The following is a 21,674-nucleotide window of genomic DNA, read 5'->3' on the forward strand; positions in this document are numbered from 1 at the left end:
AGTGATGGTACATATTTATGGGCTACAATGCAACATTTTTAAAGAGCAGAGCAACAGAGAAACGGGGAGAGACAGCGAGAGAGTTCTTCCCATCTATTGGGTTACTCCTCCAATGTCCACAACAGCCATGTATGTGGGCCAGGTTGAAGCCTTGAGCCAGGAACTTCATCCTGGGCTCCTCCATGGGTAACAGGTGCCCTTCCGCTGCCTTCTCAGTCACATTAGCTGGGACTGGGTTGGAAGCAAATTACACAGGACTTGAACTGGCACTCAGATATGGGGTGCCAGCCTTGCAAGCAGACATTGAACTGGCTGTGCAATAATACATACATATAATGTTTACTGATCAAAGTAGACTTTTATTGTATAAGGATTCCTCCCCCCGGTGGTTTGACAATACTGGATTTCAAACCAGATTTAAAAAAAAAAAAAAAACTTTTCATAAAGGAAAATATCAAACTTATAAAGTAGAAACTGTAGTTGTGTAATGAATCTCTGTATAGGCACCACTCAGTTTGTTTATTTATTAACTTAGGGTCAATCTTATTTCTTCTACATTTCTATGTACCTGCTTCTTCCTCATGAATTATTTTGAAGGAAATCTCAGACACCATATAATTTCATTCATAAATATTTCAGTGTATGTCTCTAAAAGATAGATTCTTAAGTATCATGCTATTGTCCTATATAAAATCAACACAACTTAGCACGGGGCCAGTGGCTCAATGGATAACGGGTCTGACTACGGATCAGAAGATTCTAAAATCAACACAACTTTAATATCATGATATTGTTAATCAGTTTGCAAACATCTCCAGTTGTCTCATTAATATCTATAAATATACCATTTATATACTATATTAATTATATATTAATTATATATTAATTGCATATAAAATACAGTAGCATATTTTTAGTAGTTAGTTTGAGACAGGGTTAGCATAAAGTGAATTAATGTGTTTCTTCTATTTCTGATAACCTACATAACTGCTTATCCCTTTTTCCTTCCTTCCCTCCTTCTGTCTTTCTCTCTTTCCCCTGCTCCCTCCCTTCATCTCTCTGTTGTTGAAGACACCTGGGCATTTGCCTTATAGAGTTTTTCCAACAATCCAGATTTGCTAATTGCACTCCCATGGTGTTTGGTATTTTTTCTACGTTGATATTCCTGTTGCTCTATTGGATTCAGGTCCATTTTTTTTCTTCTTTTCTTTTTTTTTCTTTTTTTCCCCTTTTTTGCTAAAACCATTAGGTCATGCTTCTATCAGGGTGAAATAATGTCTAGTTTTCTCTCTTTTTATGTCAAGAGACATTAATGATCATTGTCTAGATGCAATCATTTGTTGTGATTGCATAATGGAGATATTCTGTTTCATTTTTGTTTTTTGCTTGTTAACTGATACCTTTATAAACTAAAATATACCTTCACTGAGGCAAACATTGTTGTACAGCAGGTTAAGCTGCAGCTTAGGATTCCTGCTTAACATTTCTGAGTCCCTGGGATCGAGTCTCCATCTGTGCCTCTGCTCCTCATCCAGCATTTTGCTAATGCACTTGGGAAGGCAGCAGATGATGGCTCATGTACTGAATGCCTGCCTACCCAAATGAGAGACCAGACAGAGTTACTGTCTCCTGGTTTCAGCCTTGTCCAGCCCCAACTGTTTGAGGAATTAGAGGAGTTAACCAGTCAATGGAATCTCTCTCTCTCTCTCTCTCTCTCTCTCTCTCTCTCTCTCTTTCTCTCTCCTCTTTTTCTCTCTCTGGATTATCTCTCTGTCTGTCTCTCTGTGTTTCTCTGTATTTCTTTCTTTTTCTCTGCCTTTCAAACAGGTAAGCTTTAAAAAAACCTTACCCTTATTAACCATTTGGTTAATAGGAATAGAAGGTAGTACTAGTCTCTTCTCTTTGGTAAACAGTTTTAATACATTTGTTCTCTAGCATCCTCCAGAAGTGTCCAGTTAATTCATTAATAATACTTGCATATTTACTGATTAACATGTCTGAAGCATTTCAACTCATTAAAAGGATATCATTATGTATAAATTGTTTTATTTTTACCATGGGAGCCTCATCAAGTTGACATTATGTCCTTTTGATGTGCCTTTAGATATCTTGAATAGCTTATTCCTATCCTGGTATTTCAAGATGTCTCTGGCTCTTCTTGTACATATCCAGACCTGGAAACAGTTATCATAAGAGCCTCAGTTCCTTAGTCCAAAGAACATCATTTTGTTACTGTGGGTGCTCATTGCTACTGAGTTAATCTTTGTTTCTGACTGTTGCAGTGGACAGAGCTAGAATGAATAAAATCTATGCTATGTATGTTGCTTAAAGATGAAATGATTACAAATTCAAATTGAAACTTTCAATTCAGATTCAGGGAGACCAGGTTTTTATTATATCTCATCTATCTTACATCTGTTTCTTCTTTCTACCGTGCTGACAGTCACAGGTCTCATAGACAGCAATGTAATTATTCATCTACTTTATCTGACAGCACACAAAACAATCTTAGAATAACTGCATAACAAGCAATATGAATACTGCAAACATTTTATGATTATTTTTCATCAAGGAAAGTATCTTAACCACAAGAATTCATGTGGGTCTCTGCTCACGAAGTGTGTGGTGATTATACTCTTCCAAAATTTTTTGATATTTTTCTCCTAAGTAAATAGGAGTGAGTTAAGTGTGACAGGAATAAGGGAGTAGGAGGAAAGGGGTATCTTTGTATGTTACTTATGTAAAGCTACTTTGAAGGTTTGCCTGCACTTACTGGAAGTTTTTAACAAATGGTCATTTTTATCATAAAGGTTTTAATGGTGAGACCATGCCACCATTATTATGTATAATTTATAGGATTAAAAAATTATGTTGCTAGTAGTTAAGAGATTCATGATTGGAAAATGATCAGTTGGAATCACTCAAAGAAAAAATTCTTTCTCAGTTTGCTTCCTTATATTGTCAAAGTCCTTTTTTAAGAAAAAGTATCACTCTCCAGTTAAGGTAGGCACCATTTTTATTTTCCCAGTGAACAGTTTTTGTTTTAAAGACTTTCTAATTTCTGAAACATAAAATACTAGAAAAAATGTGATTGTCCTAGAATGTGCCCAAATCTACTTTTAAGAATATTAGAATGCTTTTTCAAGCCAAATAAAGTTTAGTCTTCTTTCTTGTCAATTATAGCTAAGCTTGTTTGATTGGTCAGTTGGAGAGGTTGACCTTGTAGGGAAGACTGAGATAATGCAAAGAAAGGGCTGCTCATCCCTTTTCTCTTCATCTTCTGGTGCCTAGTGTTCTGTGGGATTGTAGGGCCTCTGGCAATGGTCACTGTTATATCTTCACTTAACCAAATGTAGGAACAAACTAGAACAACATCTTCTAGAAACCCTTGGGGTGAAAGATATTTATATATCTGGAAAATCTGGAAACAATCTGGAAAAAAATAGATCCTCTTTTTCCCATTTTCGGTGATGGGTATAAACAAATAATATTAGACTGGTGACATGTACACATTTGCATTAATTCATCTCCAGACTGAAACCTCCTAGAGGTGCTGTAGAACTGACAGTGTCACATGAAGCCACACTCAACATTAAAGAATATGATTATGTGTCTGGCAGGGTCAGATGAAAAGGAAAGGAAATGTTAACTTTTCTGGAGAAGCAATGGAGAGCCAGTAGGAGATATTCTGCTTACTATCTGCAATAGGCTATTGCAGTTTGCATCCCACTATATAAACACATTGGCAAATGTAGTCCCATTAAAAGAACAATGTTAATTCTGTGCTGATAAAAGACTTTGAGCTGTCCTAAATAGGTCTTAATTAGTTGGCACCAATGTGACTCCACCTTCAGGGATGAATGAAATTAATGAATGCTAGCAGCAAGGAGATAAATGTTTCAAGATATTCCTGCTTTGGGTGAAGAAGATGAGAAAAAAGGGTGTCACTTTTAAGGATCATTTAGGGAAAGGATGCACAAAAGGATGACAAAACAAGACACTGATTTGTAAAAGGCAAAAGATTTCTATGATCTAAAGAGAAACCAGAACATACATTGATTTATAAATATCAGGTCTCTGTCTGGCTGATCTTTGCCATTGTGCTCCTTCCATTCCCACTTACTCTGAAGGAAAGAGAAAGAAATCAGCCACGTGTTATTCCTCACTGCCTTTTGTGGTATGAGTTTTGAAATCAGGGTTTTAAGTGCAGTCCAGGTCTCTCTGGTTCAGCATGACCATTTTGAAAGTTTCTTTTGCCATTGACTGACTGATGTCCCTTTAGTTTGCAAACTGTTAATAGTTTCTAGAGCAAGAAAGAATTTCAAACCTTCTCTGAGAATTTGGGGATCCCTGTGAATCTTGTGTGTCCATGAACGAAGTAAGATGCTTCAAGAAACGCAATGCAGCCAGAGAGATGGTTAAGAACCAAAACCAAAACCCACAGAACAGCCAGGCCAGCTATTCCAGCACTGTGGACCAGCCATGAGACAGGGCCCCATACCTGGTTCATGCAAAGATACAATATTAGTGGACCTGGACTCTAAACTCAAATATATCTAGTTATTCATAATTTGGAACAAATGGCTCTAACCCAAGGACAACCTGGGCCAAGAGAAAATAGCAAAGTAGAAAATGTCTTGGATTTGAAGGACAGAACACAGTAATAAAACTAGTATTTTCCTTTGTGTTTCCTGTTTGAAGACTGTTTGCAAATACAGCATCTCAGCACTTTTCAGTGGCAACATTGACATAGCTCTGTTAAAATGAATTAATGTCCTCAACCCAGTGAATGTGTTTGACAGGAATAGTAAGTGCACAGAGCAGTCATGGGCAGGCCCTGAGGACTCCTGAGTCAGAAAACATAACAAGGCATCCAGGACTGTGTTTTCATGCTAACAAGCACCGGGGAACAGGGGACTTCCTTTTTTCCACTATCCAGTGACCTGCATTAGGCCATTTCTGTAATACACTTGCACTGGAAATTAAACATCCAATAAAAATAGAAATTGGATGATGGGAGTGAAGTTTATCAGGGTATCAGTACTAACGTCTCATGTTTTTAAAAGTACACATATGTGCACATGCACATAACACACTGTATCAGTCAGTTATGTGTTACTGCAACACAATACCTGAGTCAGGCTACTTAGGAAGAAAAGAAGTTCATTTAGCTTAGAGATTTGAAAATTAAAAGACATAGAGCACTGACTTTGGCCGAGCTCTGATTTTGAGTGTCCATTGGTGGATGGCATCACATCCTGGTGGGAGGAAGAGATTACTTCTCAATTTAGGAAGCCAGAGTGAGCTGGGTGGAGCCATGCTCAGACTTTTAGAACAGCCTTCCCTTGAGGACTACCAAGGGGTCACATCTTAATTACGTCCAAGAATAGGGCCCCAGGTGATCTCCCACTAGGTCCAGCCTTGTAAAGGTCCCAGCATCTCAACAACACGCACTGGGGACCCAGTCTTCAATATTTGGAACCATAGGGAACAGACTAGATCCATGGCATGTGCACCTGTTTATGTGTGCACACACACACACACATACACACACGGTGGAAATAGGATATATTTGACAAGACAGCTTAACTTAGGATCAAAACTAGAACAACACCTCAAATTCAAGGACCATATTTTAAAAAGTAGCACAGACAGACCTGTGGTGGCTCTAGAAACCAGGACTTGCAGCCAGTCTCTTGGGCTAGAAGATCTGATGACAGAACAGCCAGATAAATGGGCAGACTGCACCTGTAGAAAGTAAGTCCCAATAGACACTTGGGCTGAACGGCACCCTCCATGTTGGGCTTTTGAATGCTGCAAAGGATGTGAAACTCAAAGACAAATAAGAATTAAAGTAGACTGCTCATTCAAGTGTGTCCAGACTTTTACATTTTTAAAATTTTGTGTTTTTTTTTTAAAGATTTATTTATTTATTTTGAAAGTCAGAGTACAGAAAGACAGAGAGAGAGATCTTCCACCTGCTGGTTCATTCCCCAGATGGCTGCAACAGTCAGTGCTGGGCCAAGCCAAAGCCAGGAGTCTGGAGCTCCTTCTGGATCTTGCAAAAGGTGGCAAGGGCCCAGGTATTTGGGCCATCATCTACTGCTTTCCCAGGCCATTAGCAGGGAGCTGGATCAGAAATAAAAGAGCCAAGACTCAAACCAGCACCCATATGGGATGCAGCTTTACCTGCTATGCCACAGTGCCAGCCTAGAGATGTCCACATTTTCTACAGGATTTAGAGGTTATTTATTTATTTGTTATAGGATTTATCCCTACAGTTGATTTAACTCCCTCCTTCTATAATTTGAATTGTTTTTTTTCTCTTGATTTTTTTTTTTGCTTTCTTAGACCATTCATTTTTCTTCCAGAGTGAGTCAAAATTACTAAAATTAAGAAGAATCATATGAGTATACTTTTCTTTGAAATTATGAGTCAGAAATAATCTCTTTCCTCTCTTCTCAATTCTTGCCTGCCCTGACCCTTTCTACGACATAGGTAGTTGTTTTACGAATTTGCATCCTAGACCATGCCCATCTGTACAGCTAGATTGGTAATTGCTTGGACAACCATTGCAAAATACTTTACAGGTAATCTGGAACATTGTGGGAGCTCTTTAAATCTTTGCTGAACTGAATTTTTGCTTCTCTGAAAACAAGAGACTTCTTATTAGATGTGATATGGCTGACCTTCTAAATGGACTTCCCTACTTACGCTCTTTTTCTTAATTGCGCATAGGTTTCTTATATCAGTACAGTACTTTTCAAACTCTAATGTGCATCAAGTTGCCTGCTGACTCAGGGGATTTGGGGAAGGACCTGAGAATTTTATTTCTAGCAAGTTTACAGGCTAGGCCAGTGCCACTGATGTACAGATGGAACTTGGAACTGCACTTTGCTTTGAATAAATGGACAAGATATGATTTCATTATTTCTTGTATCAGAAATACATGAACTAAGAATATTTACCAAATAGCCTTGGTAAACTATATGTAGTTGCATTCCAACTATGGGATCTTATTCCTACCTTATTCCTAAGCCAATTAATGGTGGGGCTTAGAAACCCCTAATAATTTAACAAGGAACTTATTTTTTGACTTAGTGTATATTTTTCCACTTTTCTCATTGGACAATGCATATTTTAAGGATAGTGACTATGTTTGTCTTACTTTTGAATGTTTCAAAAATGTATATATCTATTTGAGAGATGGAGAGAATGAAAAAAGAGCTCCCATCCTCTGGTTCACTCTCCAAATGCCTGCAATGACAGGATGGGGCTGAATTGAAGTTGGGAGCCAGGAACTTAATCCAGATCTCCCACGAGAATGCCAAGGACTCAACTACTTGAGCCATCATCATCACCTTCCAGGGTGCACAATGGCAGGATGATGAAATTGGGCGCAGAGCTGATATTTAAACCCAAGCACTGCAATATGAAATGTGGGCATCCTCAGTGACATCTTAACCACCATGCCAAACACCTGTTCCCATCTCCATTTTATTATCAGCCCTAGCATAGTGGTAGTTGCCATCAAAATGGGGGGGGGGGGATTTCTTTTCCACTCTTCTTCTTTCAACAAAGTGACCTACAGATGTTCCGGGTTTCAATGAATTGACCTTAGTGACCCTTCAATGATTTTCTTCTGTGGTGACCGCTGCCCATACTCTTCCTCTGTACTCCCTTGCCTCTCACACACATCATTGCCAAGATAGTCCTCTCATACGCTCTTGCAGAGTCAGTTCCCTCTGGCCAGATTGTACTTCCTCCCCTCCCATGTCCCCAAGTGCAGCCTATACTTTATCATGAAATCAAATAATGTATTTTTCATGTAATCTTTCATAAATAAATGGAACTAATATTTCCTCTGAAAATTCGTAATATTATGGGCTTTTTAAAGTAATATATCATTATGTCCTAGGAATGCATCTATGAACTATATTGAATTTATTAAAAACTAAAAATGTTTAAAAATTTAAAATTAAAAATAACCTCCAAAAATTAAAATAATCATCATCACTTTCTATCATACATACTGCCATTTATTTGATCTCTTCAAGGGATCCATAAACTCTCTGAGGGAACACTAGCTCTTATATCTTTTTCCCCAAACATCTTGATATAATGTTTGACCCTCATAGGTACAAGCTGAGCATCACTAATCTGAATTCCAAAATGCTCTAAAATATGAAAAATTTTGATCACTGTATTGATGCTCAAAAAGTTTCATATTAGGCTGGCAACAGGTTACACTGTTGCTTACAATTCCAGCATACCATATCAGCATGCTGGTTTAAGTGCCAGTGGCTCTGCTTCTGATCCCTCCCCCTGCTGATGCACTGCAGAGGTCAATGGAAGATGGACCAAGTAGTTGGACCTCTACCACCTGTATGGGAAACCTGGATGGAGTTCTAAGCTCCTGGTTTCAGCCTGGCCCAGCCCTGGCCAGCATGGCCATTTGGGAGGTGAAGCAGTGGATGGAAGATTTCTCTGTCTCTGTCTCTCCCTCCCTCTCTTCCTGCCTTTCAAATAAAATAAATCTTTTTTTAAAAACTTCAGAACATTTCCATTAGGGTTGCTCAACTGGTAAAATCTAAGGAAATATTTCCAAATGTTAAAAAAAAAAAAACTTCTGCAATCTGAAAGACGTTTGGTCCTAATCATTTCAGATAAGGTGTACTCAACCTGTGTTTGGTAAATATTTGATGAATGAGCAAATATGAGCATGAAACAAATAATACCTGGCAATTGTTTTATTTTTTTTTAAGTTTAAAAGTCCCTTTGCCATCTGCTGAAACACTTGTGAATTTCAAAACACTTTTCTTCAATATAGAAAGGTCACAGCAATGCCAAAGAGGCCAATTTTAGGACTGAATTGTGATAGAAAAGTTTCCACAGTGCTATACCGAGAGACCACCCCTTGCTCTAGCTTACCCAAAGGTTGGCAAATCTATTACCTTCTCTAGGGTGTTTGTAACTGGGCACTGAGTTTTTTATAGGTCCCTAACAGAGCCATTCCTCAAACACAGGTTTCCATTTTAGTTTCACTTCATTGTGAAACAGGTTCCCAGACTTCACTCACAATTCTGTTAGCTGTCAGCTGCCTGGTGAGAAAACAAATTCTAGTACCCAAACCCAGAGTTACACTCGTGGGGCTTAGGAGGCCAATATAACGACCACCACAGAGGGCAAAAACAAGACACAAGCAAGGGGAAAACTGAAAACTACTGAAACACCCTGAGCTGTAACTTTTTCTTCCAGAAAACAAGCGTTTTCTTCTTTGATAACAAAGGGAATCATTTTAATGAAAATACTTTCTATTATCTTCATGATGAAGACAAAGAAAAGAGAAAAATGGCAGCACTGACTTCCAATTCCCTGCATGAATGGTTGATGTGTGTGTATGGAAATGTAAATGAAAATTAGGGAAAGTAGTTTTTTAGGTAATTTGGATCATGTCATTTTTCTTCTCAGAATCCAGTAAGTCCCTGTTTCCCTTAGAATGTGACTCCCAAGGTTTTTTCTTTTTAATTGTTTTTTTTTATTAAACTTTTATTTAATGAATATAAATTTCCAAAGTACAGCTTATGGGTTACAATGGCTTCCCCCTCCCAAAACTTCCCTCCCACCCACAACCCTCCCCTTTCCCGCTCCCTCTCCCCTTCCAATCACATCATGATTCATTTTCAATTCTCTTTATATACAGAAGATCAGTTTAGTATATATTAGGTAACGATTTCAACAGTTTGCCCCCATATAGCAACACAAAGTGAAAAAAAATACTGTTGGAGTACTAGTTATAGCATTAAATAAGAGTGTACAGCACATTAAAGACAGAGATCCTACATAATATTTTTTTAAAAAATTAATTAATTTTCTATGCCATTTCCAATTTAACACCAGGTTTTTTTTTTTTCATTTCCAATTATCTTTATATACAGAAGATCGATTCAGTATATAATTAGTAAAGACCTCATCAGTTTGTACCCACGCAGAAACACAAAGTGTAAAAATACTGTTCCAGTACTAGTTATAGCATCACTGCACATTAGACAACACATTAAGGACAGATCCCACATGGGATGTAAGCACACAGTGACTCCTGTTGCTGACTTAACAATTTGACACTCCAGTTCATGGCGTCAGTAACCTCCCTAGGCTCTAGTCATGAGTTGCCAGGGCTATGGAAGCCTTTAGAGTTCACTGACTTTGATCTTATTCCAATAGGGTCATAGTCAAAGTGGAAGTTCTCTCCTCCCTTCAGAGAAAGGTACCTCCTTCTTTGATGGCCCCGTTCTTTCCACTGGGATCTCACTGGCAGAGATCTTTCATTTAGGTCTTTTTTTTTTTTTTTTTTTCCCATGGTATCTTGGCTTTCCATGACTACAATACTCTCATGGGCTCTTGAGCCAGATCCGAATGCCTTAAGGGCTGATTCTGAGGCCAGAGTGTTGTTTAGGACATCTGCCATTCTATGAGTCTGCTGTGTATCCCACTTCCCATGTTGGATCTTTCTCTCCCTTTTTGATTCTATCAGTTAGTATTAGTAGACACTTGTCTTGTTTGTGTGATCCCTTTGACTCTTAGACCTATCAGAGCCATCAATTGTGAACTGAGATTGATCACTTGGACTAGTGAGATGGCATTGGTACATGCCACCTTGATGGGATTGTATTGGAATTCCCTGGCACATTTCTAACTCCATCATTTGGGGCAAGTCTGATTGAGCATGTCCCAAATTGTACATCTCCTCCCTCTCTTTTTCCACTCTTAAATTTAACAGGGATCACTTTTTTTTTAACTTTCTTTTTTTCAGCAATAGACTTTTATTTGTCACAAAAGGCATTGACTAGAGAAAATGAACAGAGGTTCAGCAATATATATAGTTCATATACCTGCAAGAGACACAAAGAGAACGACTAGTCTTCAAAGAGGTGGCTTTGAATTTTGGTTGATACAATGAATAGTAAAGTTTGTTGTTTTTTATAGTCCAGAGGTCTTTTCTTAGAGTTATTATGCCATGAATTCAAAAAGAATCAATTCCAGCAACTCAAGCTCCTTTCCATTGGTTCTGAGGTTCTCTGGGTGGAGCAGGTTGGCACTTCCATGGAATCCAGGTGCCTTTCTCTTGGACTTCCTTCATTTTATGATCATTTTCCTTCCCACATCTCAGTAAGCTGCCTCGGCTTTCAGAGTGCTTAATGTGCTCTTGACCTTGTTTGTTCACAGTAACATCAAAAGCATGCTGGGTCACACCTGTAGACTCCTCCAGGTCTCCCATGGTGACATTTATGGGGCACTCCTTTTTGAAGAGTACCCACTCCCTTGATGTCTACAATATTACCTTTTTTTTTTAAACTTTTATTTAATGAATATAAATTTCCAGTGTACAGCTTATGGATTACAATGGCTTCCCCCTCCCATAACTTCCCTCCCACCCGCAACCCTCCCCTCTCCCGCTCCCTCTCCCCTTCCATTTGCATCAAGATTCATTTTCAATTCTCTTTATATACAGAAGATCAATTTAGTATAAAGATTTCAACAGTTTGCACCCACATAGAAACACAAAGTAAAACATACTGTTTGAGTACTAGTTATAGCATTAAATCAAAATGTACAGCACATTAAGGACAGAGATCCCACATGAGGAGCAAGTGCACAGTGGCTCCTGTTGTTGACCCAACAAATTGACACTCTAGTTTATGGCGCCAGTAACCATCCTAGGCTGTCGACATGAGTTGCCAAGGCTATGGAAGCTTCCAAGTTTGCCGACTCTGCTCATATTTAGACAAGGTCATAAAAGACAGGGTGAGGATAGTAACCAATGATCCTAAGAGTGGCATTTACCAGGTTTGAACAATTATACAGCATTAAGTGGGGAAGAGGACCATCAGTACACACATGTTGCGAGTAGAGCCATTGGTGGTAGAGTAGAGGTTATGGTTACAAAGGAATGAGGCCCAAGTGTGCTAGACAGGGCCTAGAACAAAGGACAGAGTCATTATTAGAGGAGCTAAGAAAGGTGCTGTCTAAGCTACAAGTAATTTTTCTGATTGAGAGGCAAATAGAACCTGATAGAAGGGGCTTGATAATAATCTGGTGGGCGTTAGGCCTTGTAAATTCAGAGGCCCAGACCTATCTATCTCTTCACATGGGGTATATCCTAAGGGAGGTGTGAACCTCCTAGGGGAAGGCACTCTGTTGACTTTCATTACTTGGCTGGCCTGGGAGGAGAGCTGGCCAGGTAAAGGCAAGGGGCATCTCTAACAAGAAATTTACAATTCTGCCTGCAATGTTGCTGACCCTACTTGACCATCCCCTCAGCTGCAGTGGTCACTTTGGAAGTTGGGCTGAGTGAAGGGCTTTTCAGCTTAGAGCCAATAAGATCTGTGGCTCTGACCTGGGCATCCTTCGACTCCAGGGCAGGTCCATTTCCAGTGATGCAACTCTTGGCAGAGCTGCCAGGGCTCTTCACAAGCTGACTTCTGCTGAAGCCCAGGCTTACCACATTGAAAGCACTGCAGTGGACTGGCCTGTTGGGTCTCCTTGAGGGCAGATCACTGTACAGATCAGCCATTAATAGGCCTGCCACCCATTGCTTCTGATGCCTAGCTTTCTTTTCCTCCTGGTTTGTGTTAAAGCAGACCAGAGGATGCAAGTCAAGGGAGTGCCCGTGTCCCATCTCTAATCTTCGGTGGCCTGAACTACAAGTCTAGAGTCACAGGCATGTTCTGTAGTAGTTTTTCTAAGGTAGACAATGCCCATGAGGAAAATTATATTCTCACTTGAAAACTTTCTTTCCCTTTGGTCTGAAAGGGAGGTTTTTTCTACTTACTGTATACTTCGCTGATGGCGAAGTGAATCTAGCTATGAGATTATTATTTGAGTTCTTATTTTGGCTATGCTATTGCAGAAAAATGTTAGCCATCTCTTTTATAAGGTCTAAAGATTAAATTGTGCATCCTACAGATTCCTTCATAATAGAATTAGTTTCCTACCTTGAAGAGAATAGAGAAATGAAAGAACAAGTTGGGCTTAGAATAGAGAAATGAGGGAGCAAGTCCTAGATCGCTTGCTGACAATAGCAATATCACATGAATACTTAGCAAACCGTTTCAACCATTAGATAACAACTTAAGAAAACATTTACCAGAAGGTCCAATGCCTTCTATAAATTTTAAGAATCATGTATTTGAAAACACCTCTTAAATATCTAACATGGTGTAGTTTGTTTAGCCAGTAAACTTAAGCACAACCATCTAAAATGTTTTTAGTTTCTTTCTACCAACAAGTCTAAAACATATGATACACAGATTTTGGTCCCACAAATTAAAATGTATCTTTGATTGATTTTAGCAGCTTAAATTTATGGACAATCTTATCTATAAGCCATTTAAAATAAAACTCTTAATAAAATTTCCCCATGTGGACATACAATATGTACACACATATAATATAGCATAATAGACCAATATAGCAATTTTAATAATAGCTTTTAAAATCTTTTAACTCTTTTTGTAGATTGCCAATTGATTTGAATTGCTTTTTCTTTTTAGTAACCTCAGTTAACCATACTTTCTCTCAGTTGGTACTGTTAATACATTATTGGCTTCATCTGTTTACAGAGCCATCCCAAAGTACTGAATACAATGGAAGTGGCTGGAAAAAGTCCATAGGAACCTATAGGAGGACAGCTAAACACAGAACCAACAACGCTTTAGTTTTATGAGCAGCATATCATATATAACTGTGGATGACAAAAGACTTTAAGTCGCATGTTTAAAATTATAAACTCATCAACCAACAAGAGGCACTTGCTTACTTCACAGTATTTTTGAAAGCACCTGTAGGATTTTACAAGTATTTAACCCTTTAGGCCTCTGGGGCTTTCTCATAAAGATAACTATCATGTCTAGTAACACAAGATCATTAGACTTTTTAATTCTCAAACATTTGTATTAATAGCATTTTCCATTATAGAAACTTAAAGTCTGGTACCACATCACATCTTGACAGTCCTTCTAATATACTCCAAATCAGTTAAAATTTAAACACCTAAGAATAATTGTGTGTTAATTACAGAGTTCAACCACTAGTACTAGAACAACAACAACAAAAACAACAACAAATACTAAAAAGGATAAAGTATTACATTGTACATCTAGAGTCAGGACAAGAGCTGATCAGGTCACTGTTTCTTATACTGTCCATTTCACTTCAACAGGTTTCCCCTTTGGTGCTCAGTTGTCGCCGATCAGGGAAAACAAATGATATTTGTCTCTTTGGGACTGGCTTAATTCACTCAGCATGATGTTTTCCAGATTCCTCCATCTTGTTGCAAATGACTGGGTTTCATTGTTTCTTACTGCTGTATAGTATTCTATGGAGTACATGTTCCATAATTTCTTTATCCAGTCTACTGTTGGTGGGCATTTGGGTTGGTTCCAGGTCTTAGCTATTGTGAATTGAGCTGCAATAAACATTAATGTGCAGATGGCTTTTTTATTTGCCAAATTAATTTCCTTTGGGTAAATTCCAAGGAGTGGGATGGCTGGGTTGTATGGTAGGGTTATGTTCAGGTTTCTGAGGAATCTCCAGACTGACTTCCATAGTGGCTTAACCAGTTTGCATTCCCACCAACAGTGGGTTAGTGTCCCCACATCCTCTGCAGCATCTATTGTTGGTAGATTTCTGAATGTGAGCCTTTCTCACCGGGGTGAGGTGAAACCTCATTGTGGTTTTGATTTGCATTTCTCTGATTGCTAGTGATCTTGAACATTTTTTCATGTGTCTGTTGGCCATTTGGATTTCCTCTTTCGAAAAATGTCTATTGAGGTCCTTGGCCCATCTCTTAAGTGGGTTGTTTGTTTTGTTGTTGTGGATTTTCTTGATTTCTTTGCAGATTCTGGTTATCAACCCTCTTCTGTAGTATAGTTTGCAAATATTTTTTCCCATTCTGTCGGTTGCCTATTCACTTTCCTGACTGTTTCTTTTGAAGTACAGAAACTTCTCAATTTGATGCAATCCCAAATGTTAATTTTGTTTTTGACTGCCTGTGCTGCTGGAGTATTTTCCAAGAAGTCTTTGCCTGTGCCTATATCTTGCAGGGTTTCTCCAATGCTCTCTAATAATTTGATGGTTTCAGGTCGTAGATTTAAGTCTTTAATCCATGTTGAGTGAATTTTTGTGTAAGGTGATAGGAATGGGTCTTGCTTCAAGCTTCTGCACGTGGAAATCCAATTTTCCCAGCACCATTTATTGAATAGATTGTCCTTATTCCAGGGATTGGATTTGGATCTTTGGTCAAATATAAGTTGGCTGTAGATGTTTGGATTTATTTCTGGTGTTTCTATTCTGTTCCATTGGTCTATCCATCTGTTTCTGTACCAGTACCATGCTGTTTTGATAACAACTGCCCTGCAGTATGTCCTGAAATCTGGTATTGTGATGCCACCGGCTTTGTTTTTATTGTACAAGATTGCTTTGGCTATTCGAGGACTTCTGTGTCTCCATATGAATTTCAGCATCATTTTTTCCAGATCTGAGAAGAAGGTCTTTGGTATCTTGATTGGTATTGCATTGAATGTATAAATTGCTTTTGGGAGAATAGACATTTTGATGATATTGATTCTTCCAATCCATGAGCATGGAAGATTTCTCCATTTTTTGGTATCCTCTTCTATTTCTTTCTGTAAGGTTTTGTAGTTTTCATCGTAGAGATCTTTAACGTCTTTGGTTAAGTTTATTCCAAGGTATTTGATTTTTTTTGTAGCTATTGTGAATGGGATTGATCTTAGAAGTTCTTCCTCAGCTGTGGCATTGTCTGTGTATACAAAGGCTGTTGATTTTTGTGCATTGATTTTATATCCTGCTACTTTGCCAAACTCTTCGATGAGTTCCAGCAGTCTCTTAGTAGAGTTCTTTGGGTCCCCTAAATAAAGAATCATATCATCTGCAAAGAGGGATAGTTTGAGTTCTTCCTTCCCGATTTGTATCCCTTTAATTTCTTTTTCTTGCCTAATAGCTCTGGCCAAAACTTCCAGAACTATATTGAATAGCAGTGGTGAGAGTGGGCATCCCTGTCTGGTACCAGATCTCAGCAGAAATGCTTCCAACTTTTCCCCATTCAATAGGATGTTGGCCGTGGGTTTTTCATATATTGCTTTGATTGTATTGAGGAATGTTCCTTCCATACCCAGTTTGCTTAGAGTTTTCATCATGAAAGGGTGTTGTATTTTATCAAATGTTTTCTCTGCGTCTATTGAGAGAATCATATGGTTTTTCTTCTGCAGTCTGTTAATGTAGTGTATTACGTTGATTGTTTTGTGAACGTTGAACCATCCTTGCATACTAGGGATAAATCCCACTTGGTCTGGGTGGATGATCTTTCTGATGTGTTGTTGCATTCTATTGGCCAGCATTTTATTGAGGATTTTTGCATCTATGTTCATCAGGGATATTGGTCTGTAATTCTCTTTCAGTGCTGCATCTTTTTCAGGCTTAGGAATTAAGGTGATGCTGGCTTCATAGAAAGAATTTGGGAGGATTCCCTCTTTTTCGATTGTTTTGAATAGTTTGAGAAGAATTGGAGTTAGTTCTTCTCTAAATGTCTGGTAGAACTCAGCAGTGAATCCATCTGGCCCTGGGCTTTTCTTTGTTGGGAGGGCCTTTATTACTGTTTCAATTTCTGTGTCAGTTATGGGTCTGTTTAGGTTTTCTATGTCTTCCTGGCTCAATTTAGGGAGGTTGTATGTGTCCAAGAATCTGTCCATTTCTGATAGATTTCCCTGTTTGCTGGCATACAAGTCCTTGTAGTAATTTCTGATGATTCTTTTTATTTCTGTGGTGTCTGTTGTTACGTTTCCATTTTCATCTCTGATCCTATTGATTTGGGTCTTTTCTCTTCTTTTTTTAGTTAGTTGGGCCAATGGGGTTTCAATTTTGTTTATTTTTTCAAAAAACCAGCTCCTCGTTTGGCTGATTTTTTGTAATGTTTTTTTTGGATTCAATCCTGTTGATTTCTTCTTTGATTTAAATTATTTCTCTTCTCCTACTGGGTTTGGGTTTGGTTTGCTGCAGATTTTCTAGATCCTTGAGATGACTTGAAAGCTCATCTATTTGGTGCCTTTCCAATTTCTTGATGTAGGCACCTATTGATATAAACTTTCCTCTTAACACTGCTTTTATTGTATCCCATAGGTTTTGGTATGTTGTGCTTTTATCCTCATTTACTTCCAGAAAATTTTTGATTTCTCTTTTGATTTCTTCTATGACCCATTGTTCATTCAGGAGCATGTTGTTCAATCTACATGTGTTTGCACGTGCTCTGGGGATTCCCGGGTTGCTAATTTCCAATTTCATTCCTTTGTGGTCTGAGAAGCTGCATGGTATGATTCTAATTCTTTTCAATTTGCTGAGACTTGCTTTATGGCCTAGTATGTGGTCAGTCCTAGAGAAGGTTCCATGTACTGCTGAGAAGAATGTAAAGTCCTTAGATGTAGGATGAAATGTTCTGTAGATATCTGTTAGATCCTTTTGGGCTATAGTGTCATTTAAATCTACTGTCTCCTTGTTGATCTTCTGTCCTGTTGATCTGTCTATCTCTGAGAGTGGAGTATTGAAGTCCCCCAGTACTATTGTATTGGGGTCTAAGTCTCCCTTTAAGTCCCTTAACAAGTCTTTTAAAAAGCTGGTGCCCTGTAATTAGGTGCATATACATTGATAATCGTTATATCTTCCTGTTGAATGGATCCCTTAATCATTAAATAGTGCCCCTCTTTGTCTCTCCTGACAGTTTTTTTGGTAAAGTTTATGTTGTCTGATATTAAGATGGCTACGCCCGCTCTTTTTTCATTTCTGTTGGCATGGTATATCTTTTTCCAGCCTTTCACTTTCAGTCTGTATGCATCATTATTGGAAAGATGAGTTTCTTGTAAGCAGCAAAAAGATGGGTTTTGTTCCTTAACCCAATCAGCCAATCGGTGTCTTTTAACTGCACAGTTCAGGCCATTAACATTCAATGTGACTATTAAGAAGGAGTAACTTTGCCCTGTCATTTGCCAAAGATTTTTTCTAATATATGGTTTGAGACTCCTGTGATCTTTTGCTGTGAGGTTTCCTTCCTTTATCTTCTTTCATATTGGTTACCGTGTTTCTGTGTTTTTGTATGTAACACATCTTTAAGCATCTTTTGCAGGGCAGGATGAGTGGCAACAAATTCTTTCAGTTTCTGTTTGCTGTGAAAGGCCTTTATTTCACCTTCATTCACAAATGAGAGCTTTGCAGGATATAATATTCTGGGCTGGCAGTTTTTCTCTCTTAGTACCTGGGCTATATCTCGCCATTCTGTCCTAGCTTGTAGGGTTTCTGATGAGAAGTCAGCTGTGCGTCTAATTGGGGATCCTCTGAGAGTAATCTGGCGTTTCTCTCTTGCACATTTTAGGATCTTTTCTTTGTGTTTCACTGTGGTGAGTTTGATTACGATGTGTCGTGGTGAGGATCTCTTTTGGTCATGTTTATTAGGGGTTCTATGAGCTTCCTGTACTAGGATGTCTCTGTCCTTCTCCAGACCTGGGAAATTTTCTGCTAGTATCTCACTGAAAAGGCCTTCTAATCCTTTCTCCCTCTCCATGCCTTCAGGAACTCCTAGAACCCGAATGTTGGGTTTTTTAATAGTATCCTCTAGATTCCTGACAGTATATTTTAGATTTCTGATTTCTTCTTCTTCTCTTTGATTTGACTGTTTCCTTTCCTGTTCTCTGTCTTCTAATTCCGATATTCTCTCTTCTGCTTCACCCATTCTATTTTTAAGGCTCTCTAATGTGTTTGTCATTTGATCTATTGAGTTCATTTCATTGTGGTTTTTTGTCACTATCACAGTTTCATGTTCTACTAGTTGTTTCATTTCATTTTGATTCCTCCTTAATATTTCATTTTCACAAGAGAGATTTTCTATCTTGTCCATTAAGGATTTCTGTAATTGAAGAATTTGTTTTTGAGAACTTCTTAATGTTCTTATCAATTTTTTGAGATCCACTTCTTGCATTTCCTCTATCTCTTCATCTTCATAATCTTGGATTGGGGTGTCTTGTTCATTTGGGGGCATCATAGTGTCTTCCTTGCTCTTGTTACCTCGGTTTTTGCGTTTCTTGTTTGGCATGTTGGAGATAATTTTTTTTTTTTTTTTTTTGGCTGTGTTGTTTTTTTTTCGTTATACTTTGCCTCTAAGTGGGTTGTTTGCTTTGATGGATCCTTAGAGGCTGTGATGGGTGTGGCCAGAGAGCTCTGCTTGATTCTTCAGGTTTAAGGCTGTGCAAAAAGCGACTCACCCAGATTGTTCTGTCCCTTGCTCCTTGCTGGATCTCTCTCTCTCTCTCTCTCTCTCTCTCTTTTTTTTTTTTTTTTTTTTTTTGACTCAGTTGGGAAGTAATTTGGCACAGGTGATTGGAATTGAGGGTAGTTGAAATCTGGCCTCTGTGAGTATTCGTTTGATCTACCCCTGGGACCACACAAAGAGTTTATGCAGCCCTCAATGTGTTCTCAATTTTCACCAAAGTTCCAAAGTTACTGAGTTTGTGTACTAGTTGGTGGCGCTTTACATATGTAAAATGGCACCTGCTCTTTGTTTTGCTCTGTGAGTGAAGAGAGAGGTTTCTGCCTTTCCCCTCCAATGTCTCGGGTTTCTGATGTCTTTGTCGTACCTTCCGTTCGTTCCTGCGCTGGCGAGATTCTGCGGCTCGGCTCTCATGGTTGGGTTTCCACACGGTGGGCTCCCTGTAGGTCCTCTGTGTCACATCCACTAGATCCGGAAGCGTTTCCTCTCCAGTTTTTTTCTTGAGTCTTTTCCTGAGACTACAGTAATTCCACTTTTATGAAACTTTATTTTCCCCAACTACGGCGCACATCCTCACTATCCGTCATCTTGGCTCCGCGCCCCCCCCCCCTTTTTTTTTAATGACTTCAACTGATTGCCAGTTATCTGCTCTCTATATCCTCTCTGGCCTTTGTTGGTTTCACTTACCCTGAGCTCACTGTGTTCCACCCACCACAGCCACAGGGTGTGCTCACTCCTTTGGGTCTTGTCTCTACTTTGCTGCTGCAACAGCGTCTTATGCCATAGCAGGACCTACTCCATTATTATCTCCTTCAAGCTTTTCCTCTTCTGGTCCCTGCTCAAGGAGTCTACTATAATATTACTTAAAACTGAAATCCCCTAGGGTGAACAATTAATCTAGCTGTTAATGTACTGGTTAAAATGCTCATGTCCCAGATTAGAGTACCTGGGTTTGGTTTCTGTCTCTGGCTCCTGATTCTGGCGTCCTGCTAATATGCATGCTGGGAGGTAGTGGAGATAGTTCTAGTGATTAAGTTCCTGCCACCCATGAGGGGAATTTGATTGAGTTCCCAGATTCTAGTTTGGTCCAGCCTAGCCCCAGCTCTTTTCTGGCATTTGTGGAGTGAAAGAGCAAATAAAACTATCTTTATCTTTCTCATTCTGTGTCTGTCTCTCTGCTTCTCAAATAACTAAATAACTAACTAAATAAAATTGAAATTCCCAGCTCACGTACTCAGATCCAAATTCTTACTTTGTTCTACTTTACCTCCTCCCCAAACATTGTATATCTTCTAACATTCTATATAATATACTCATTTATTTGATTTTTTATTGCTTTTTTGTCTATCTCTTACACAAGGATATAGGTTCATTAAAGAATCTCAAGGGATGGTTGTCTGTTTTGTTCACTGATGTAGACCTAGCACTAAGAGTACAAGTAGAGCATAGCATACATTTATTAGATACTAAATATTTGCCGATTGAATGACCTGAAGATTGAAAAACAAAGAAATAAAGGAATCAGGCAAAGTTGCAAAACTTGTCTTAAGGGATCTCCCAAAGTAGCTTAAGAAATACAATACAGGACCAATGCAGTCAAGATGGAGTTTAAAGCTATAGGGTACTAAGATGGGGCCTCTCATTCAAAGAAAGACATCATTGTTTTCCTCCAGGAACTAGTCTGACTTGTTATTCTTCAGCACATTTGGCAAATTGTCTAAATGGAATGGACCAAATTAGATAATTCTTTGTTATCCAGTAGAGATAGCAAACACCTCTCTCTCTCTTTTTTGGGATTGGTTGAATAGTGGTTCTCAAAGCAGAACCTGCATCCGAATCACTTGGTTACGACAGATTGCTGGGCTCAGCTCTGGAGTTTTTTGAGTCAGTGTTTCTGGGGTTTGAGGCCCAAGTTTGCATTTCTATCAGGTATTCAGGCAATGCTGCTGCTACTGGAACAGGGTGTACACTTTGAGAATCACTGTGGTAGAAAATAGTCCAAGATTATCCTGAGTCATATTTAAAATACTTTGAAAATGTTTGTCCCTCTGACTTTTCTACTATTGGTGTATTGTTATTCGAACCTCAACAATTATTCCTGTTGTGATATTTTTAATGGTGAGGAATTTTTTAACCTCCTGTGAAAATCCTACTGCATCGCTGTCATTTTATTCTCCAATTTCTTAAGCTCTTGCTCCTCTGTAATCATGCCAGATGGTGTTCCTCATTAGCTTATAAGAAAGTGATACTTATCATTCTAGATAAGAGACAAATCATTCTTTTCTGTGACTTTTGAGTCAAAAATCAACATTTGGCTATATGTTCAACGTACTATTTGTTCCAA

At 38.6% G+C, this 21,674-nt stretch overlaps 1 protein-coding gene across 2 annotated transcripts in view; it reads left to right on the forward strand.

Moving 5' to 3' along the window:
* ST6GALNAC3 (ST6 N-acetylgalactosaminide alpha-2,6-sialyltransferase 3) overlaps positions 1–21,674 on the forward strand; it is a 626,202-nt gene that overhangs the window by 369,992 nt on the left and 234,536 nt on the right. The window lies entirely within an intron of this gene.

This window comes from Lepus europaeus, chromosome 5 (genome assembly GCF_033115175.1).
Source record: "Lepus europaeus isolate LE1 chromosome 5, mLepTim1.pri, whole genome shotgun sequence".
Lineage (NCBI taxonomy): Eukaryota > Metazoa > Chordata > Mammalia > Lagomorpha > Leporidae > Lepus > Lepus europaeus.